The sequence below is a fragment of the Apium graveolens genome, chromosome 6 (assembly GCF_009905375.1).
Source record: "Apium graveolens cultivar Ventura chromosome 6, ASM990537v1, whole genome shotgun sequence".
Lineage (NCBI taxonomy): Eukaryota > Viridiplantae > Streptophyta > Magnoliopsida > Apiales > Apiaceae > Apium > Apium graveolens.
Genome location: NC_133652.1, coordinates 263,964,997 through 263,972,235, shown reverse-complemented (window position 1 = coordinate 263,972,235; position 7,239 = coordinate 263,964,997). Strand labels below are relative to the sequence as shown.

The 7,239-nt window shown below is 39.9% G+C and overlaps 1 non-coding gene across 1 annotated transcript; it reads right to left on the bottom strand.

Moving 5' to 3' along the window:
* Nucleotides 1-5,118: 5,118 nt before the first annotated feature.
* On the bottom strand, nucleotides 5,119-5,225 carry LOC141669164 (small nucleolar RNA R71). Its single transcript, XR_012553455.1, has one exon. It is a non-coding gene; the product is annotated as a small nucleolar RNA R71 (small nucleolar RNA).
* Nucleotides 5,226-7,239: the final 2,014 nt, after the last annotated feature.

Here is a 7,239-nt window from a genome sequence, read left to right as displayed (position 1 = left end):
GCATGACTGGATGATTATCAATTGCTTTTATAATGGTTTGGGAGCACAGTCTAGACCCATGCTCGATGCAACATCAGGTGGAGCCTTATGGGAAAAGAGCTATGAGGAAGCCTATGCTCTAATTGAGATGATGGCTTTGAATGAATATCAGTATCCAACCCAGAGATTTCCACCGGGCATGGTAGCAGGAATTCTGGAAGGGGATACAGCTATGGCTATCGCTGCTCAGATAAAAGCATTGTCTATGAAGATCAATTCTCTGGCTAACTATGGAGTTCATCAGAGGACAAGTGTTTGTGAGCTTTGTGCAGGTTCATATGTGACGGAGCAATGCGCTATATCTAGTGAATCAGCTCAGTTTGTGAGCAACTTTCAGAGATCGCAGCAACCAGTTCCAGACACTTATCATCCTGACAACTTGAATTAGCCTAACTTCAGATGGAGCAACAATCAGAATGCGATACAACAACCGTTCCAACAGTTTGGAAATAAGCAATTCAATCCTCCTGGTTTTCAGCAACAATTTGCACAAAGACAACAACTTCAACTTCAACAATAAACTCATGGAGATGCAGGTCTATCTTCAAATAAAAAATCTGAATTAGAGGAGTTGCAGCTTATGTGCAAAAACTAGGCTCTTATATTCCAAAGGAAGGCTGTTTCTATTAAGACTCTGGAGAACCAAATAGGGCAAATTACTAATGCCTTATTAAATCGACCATCATAAATAATTTCTAGTGATACAGAAGCCAATCCAGGCAAGAAGGAAGTTAATGAACAGGTGAACGCCATCACCTTGAGGTCTGGAAAGGCCGCAAGCCCCCAAAATTCAGCGAGATGAAGAGTCTGAAATTCCGTCCAGAATGTAGGTGCATCTGCACCTTTGCCAAATCCAGAAAATGAGATTGTAGTTGAAAAAATGGTGCAGAAGGATGACGAGGTGGAACTGAAGAAGAAAGCTATTGATAGTGATCCTCCTGAGGGTAATACAGGGGATAAACAGGTCTACCCACCTCCATCATATCCTAAAAGACTTCAGAAGCATAAGTTCGACAAGTAATTTGCCAAGTTTTTGGAAGTTTTCAAGAAGCTGCATATCAACATACCTTTTGCTGAAGCTCTAGAACAGATGCCGAGCTATGCTAAGTTCATGAAGGGTATTTTATCTCGGAAACTAAAACTTGAGGAGTTGGAGACCGTTGCTCTAACGGAAGAGTGCAGTGCTGTGCTGAAACAGAAACTACCTCATAAGCTTAAAGATCCAGGAAGCTTCACGATACCTTGGACCATTGGTAATCTGTCATTTGACAAGTGTTTGTGTAACTTCGGAGCTAGCATCAATCTGATGCCCTTGTCAGTTTTCAGGAAACTTGGACTACCTGATCCAAAACATGTGAACATGTGTTTGTAGTTGGCTGATCATTCCACCACATATCCATGAGGTATTGTGGAGGATATCTTGGTCAAGGTGGACAAACTCATCTTTCCTGCTTACTTTGTAATTTTGGATTTTGAGGAAGATAAGAAGATTCCCATCATCTTGGGAAGACCATTCTTGGCTACAAGCCGAACTATGATCGATGTGTAAAAAGAAGAGCTTACGATGAAGATTCAAGATCAGAAGGTCACTTTTAATGTGTTCAAGGAAATACAGTTACCCAGAGATAAAGAGCAATGCTTTAGAGTAGAGCGGGTCGACTCTCATGAATTTAGAGCTTGAGCAATTGCCAAAGTCAGATACCTTAGGGAGATCTTTCATAGGGGAATCAGTTATTGAAGATGAAGAAGGAGCAGAGCAACTGCAGGTTTTTAATGCACCTCCGTGAAAGAGGAATTTGGATATGCCATTCGATTCTCTTGGGTTAGCAGAGCTGAAAATTTCTCAAGAGCGTCTCGAGCCGTATATTGAAGAAGCTCCCACACTTGAGCTCAAACCACTGCCAGATCATGTAAGTTATGCATTTTTAGGTGCACCCCCTGACAAAGGGTTGAAATATATCTATGAAAATCTCAAGGGTGACCGACCGTTCCTCCCATGCTTACAGAGGGTTCCTCTCGTGCACCACAGACAGTTGAGAGGTTTTGTTTTGGTGATGCATGGTAAAGAAGGTTGATTCGGTATATTGAGGCCATGCATGACATCCACCAACATTTTGCTGAAGATTTGACACACGCTTGTGGTACTGTTTTCTGAGACACTGGTGTCAAGGTTGATTAGCCACCTGATCCTCCGCCCGAAGAGGGTGATCCTCCCGCTAACTAGGTATGCTCGAAATCTTTATTATTCCCTTCAATGAGGACATTGAAAATTTTAAGTATGGGGGTGATAATGTAAGGATTAGTTTGTGTGTGTCCATATAGATTCATATAGATTCATGTTGCATATTTAGTTGTATTCCATCATATTTTTGCATGATTGTTCATATAGGACATTTTTGTTCGTGTTATTATGTGAGTCCATTTAGTTGGATTTGAATGTATATAACATGATCCCTTAGGTTGAGCTATTTATGTCTGATAAGTTGATGTTAATTTTAGTGTAGTGATGACGAATAGAGGGTTGTTTAAGTCTAATAAATTGATTTGCATGCTAGGATTCTTTTTCATAAAGTCTTATAGGATTGCTTTTGAGCTAGATCATGATCATACTTGTTTATTTGTTGAGATATAATCACTTGGTTATATTTAGAATTTTTGGTATTCTCTTAATGGCGAAGGAGAACTGAATTTTAATCTGGAGAAAAACTTGGATTTCATTGCTAGTTGTGATTAAGGCTAGGCATCAAATGGCTAGTAGCCGGCTCATATTTTATAAGTAGTCTAGGGTTGAAGAGATGGAGCGAAACACACTCATTCAGAAATCGTTGAAAAAAAAGAAAAAAGAAAGAAAAGAAAGAAAAGAAAAAACTATATCTATGCATAATTGATCAAGGGTGAGCTCTTTAATACTTGAGTTATTAAGTTCTTAGGGTACTTTGTGCCTAGTAGTGACCTAAGGCTTTTATAGTCTGGGATCCGCTAACTTAACGCTCGCTACATGGGTATTATTGCATAAGTCTTTTGGGACCTCATTCATTGCACGGTCAAATAAGCATATTGTTACGTGTTCAATAATAGCGTGAATTCTTGTATAACTCTAGTAGAAATAAGGTGTTGTGAGTCATTATGCATTTAACGTCTATTCTGTTTATAGACTTGTGATTGTTTTGATGATAAGATAAGTATGGTTATTGATCTAGTATCGAGAGTATATCTGTTAAGCATTGCACACACGCACATTTCTGGTTTGTGAGTTGGTTTGTGGGGTTTATTCGAACTCTGTTTAGATTCATTGCATTCTTTGAGGCATTCTCTTGTTTCTTGGTTATTGTTTTTCTGAGGGGATCGATTGCATTATCATTTTGTTGCATTCACAGAGTTGCATTCATGCATTAGGTTTTTTTGTAATTTTGAGTTTGTTTATGCTTGAGGACATGCATCGATTCAAGTTTGGGGGTGTGATAAGTGGATTTTATATCTACTTGGAACGCTTCATTACAAGCTTAAGTTGGTGTTTAGGACTCAAGTTGTTGGTATTTTTGATGTGTTTTTGTGTTTTTGCATCCCAGGCACTAGTTGGAGGAAGAATGGAGCTTTTATTGAATGTATGCTGAAAAGAGCCGAGAATATGAAGTCAAGGCCATTCCCAAATTGTAGAGGATCTTGAGAGCTTCGCGTGGACTATTGGATCGTCGAAATCGGATGAACGGAACTCAATCTGCAGTCAAAACAAGAAAAAGAGCCAAAATCGAGTAGCACGGCGTGCCCGCGATGGAATGCGGGGTGGCTGCGCTGGTCCGTTCAGCCAGATTCCAGATTCGAGTCCGTTTTTGAGATTTGGAAGCCCAGTTCGATCCTGAAGCCTATATATACCCCACATAAAACTTTTTAAGAACAAGGAGCCAAGGGAGAGCGATACGAAGACCTAGAAAGCATGAGACGGCTACGGAGAAGAAGACCTTTATTTTATTTAGTATAGCAGATACTTGGATGCTAGTTTTCGATTTGTCTTGAACCCTAGTACTCTTATATTTTTTATTATCATGCTTTCATTGGAACCCATGGTGACGATGAGTTCGGTTATGAACTAATCGTTATCGTGGGGTGCTAACGGATTTACTTATGGATTTCTATAGTTGATTTGTTCAATATCTTGGTGTGTGGTGATTGATTGATATCCTAGTATTGGTTGTGCTTATTCATCTTATGTGCGTAGCTAACATATAACATAGCGTGTTAATCTTTATTGAAGCGACAATGAATATAGAGATTTAGAACTTGCCATGCTAGCATAGGTTTATGTTTTTGTTGTGCATGATAATTTTAACCATCTTACTTGCCCTATGTAATTACGATAGATAACTTGCGCATTAAACCTTTATGTTGTCAAATTCTATAAATATATAGGGTCTCAACATAAGTGGTGTGTATCCAGCTTCTATCTTTTGTTGTGGATATCTGGTAGTAGGGTATTCGTATAACAGAGTTTACTACTTACAAACTCGTATACTTGTGTGTAATTTTAGTGCGTGTTTTCGCCCTAACAAGTTTTTAGCACCGCTTCCGGGGACTCGGTGTTAATTTTTAGTTTATGTGCTTGACATCTGTGGTCATTAAAGTTCACTGACTCGGATATTTTACTTACTAGTTACTTAGTCGTGTGTTTTAGGTACTCTAGTTTTTATTGCAATGGGAGAACCAACAGCAAATCCGAAAGCGTTGATGGATTTTTCTCGACCAAAGATCAATGACATTCAATCTAGCATTTTCAGGCTAGCTATCGCAGCTAATACCTTTGAGATCAAGCCTGGCATAATTCAGATGGTCCAGAACTCAGTTCAGTTTGGGGGTTCTCCAACGGAAGATGCTGGTATGCACATTAGGGATTTCATCGAGATCTGCGATACCTTCAAGTTCAATAATATTTCTGAAGATGCCGTGAAACTGAGACTTTTCCCATTCTCTCTGAGGGATAAAGCTAAGAGCTGGTTACACTCTTTACCAGCTGGTTCTATCACTACTTAGGAGGATCTTGCTCAGAAGCTTCTTACTAAATTCTTCCCTATGGCGAAGATAACTGCAATCAGGAACGCTTTTACTCAATTTGCGCAGCAATCGGGAGCGTCTTTATGTGAAGCTTGGGAGCATTATAAGGAGATGCTTAGGAAGTGTCCTCATCATGGGATGCCTGACTGGATGATTATCAATTACTTTTATAATGGTTTGGGAGCACAGTCTAGACCCATGCTCGATGCAGCATCAGGTGGAGTCTTATGGGAAAAGAGCTATGATAAAGCTTATGCTCTAATTGAGATGATGGCTTCGAATGAATATCAGTATCCAACCCAGAGATTTCAACAGGGTATGGTAGCAGGAATTTTGGAAGTGGATACAACTACGGTTATCATTGCTTAGATAAAAACATTGTCTATGAAGATCAATTCTCCGGCTAACTATGGAGTTCATCAGAGGACAAGTGTTTGTGAGCTTTGTGCAGGTTCACATGTGACGAGCAATGCGCTATATCTAGTGAATCAGCTCAGTTTGTGAGCAACTTTTAGAGATCGCAGCAACCAGTTCCAGACACTTATCATTCTGACAACTGGAATCAGCCTAACTTCAGATGGAGCAACAATCAGAGTGCGATGTAACAACCATTCCAACAGTTTGGAAATAAGCAATTCAATCCTCCTGGTTTTCAGCAACAATTTGCACAAAGACAACAACTTCAACTTCAACAACAAACTCATGGAGATGCAGGTCTATCTTCGAATGAAAAATCTGAATTGGAGGAGTTGAGGCTTATGTGCAAAACCAGGCTCTTATATGCCAAATCCATGTTATTTCTATGAAGACTCTGGAGAACCAATTATGGCAAATTGATAACTCCTTATTGAATCAACCATCAGGAACGTTTTCTAGTGATATAGAAGCCAATCCAGGCAAGAGGAAAGTTAACAAACAGGTGAAAGCCATCACCTTGAGGTCTAAAAAGGTCGCAAGCCCCCAAATTCAGCGAGGCAAAGAGTCTGAAAATTATGTCCAGCATGCAGGTGCATCTGCACCTTTGCCAATTCTAGAAAATGAGATTGTAGCTGAAAAAATGGTGCAGAAGGTGGAACCGAAGAAGAAAGTTGTTGATAGCGATCCTCCTGAGGGTAATACAGGGGATAAACAGGTCTACCCACCTCCGCCATATCCTAAAAGACTTCAGAAGCATAAGTTTGACAAGCAATTTGCCAAATTTTTGGAAGTTTTCAAGAAGCTGCATATTAACATACCTTTTGCTGAAGTTCTAGAACAGATGCCGAGCTATGCTAAGTTTATGAAGGGTATTCTATCTCAGAATCTAAAACTTGAGGAGTTGGAGACCGTTGCTCTAACAGAAGAATGCAGTGCTGCAACATAAACTACCTCCTAAGCTTAAAGATCCAGGAAGCTTCATGATACCTTGCACCATTGGCAATATGTCATTTGACAAGTGTTTGTGTGACTTGAGAGCTAACATCAATCTGATGCCGTTGTCAATTTTCAAGAAACTTGGACTACCTGATCCAAAACCTATGAACATGTCTTTGCAGTTGGCTGATCGTTCCATCACATATCCACGAGGCATTGTGGAGGATGTCTTGGTTAAGGTGGACAAACTCATATTTTCTGCTGACTTTGTAATTCTGGATTTCGAGGAAGATAAGAAGATTCTCATCATCTTGGGAAGACCATTCTTCGCTACAAGTTGAACTATGATCGATATGCAAAAATGAGACTTATGATGAAGGTTCAAGATCAGAGGGTCACTTTTAATGTGTTCAAGGCAGTAAAGTTACCCAAAGATAAAGAGCAGTGCTTTAAAGTAGAGCAGGTCGACTCTATCGTGAATTCGGAGCTTGAGCAATTGCCAAAGTCAGATAGCTTAGAGAGATCCTTCAAAGGGGAATCAGTTATTGAAGATGAAGAAGGAGCAGAGCAACTGAAGGTTTTTAATGCACCTCCGTGGAAGAGGAAGTTGGATATGCCATTCAATTCTCTTGTATTAGCAGAGCTGAAAATTTCTCAAGAGCGTCTCGAGCCGTATATTGAAGAAGCTCCCACACTTGAGCTCAAACCGCTGCCATATCATTTGAGTTATGTATTTTTATGTGCACCCCCTGACAAAGGGTTGGAATATATCTATGAAAAGCTTAAGGCTGACCGGCCGTT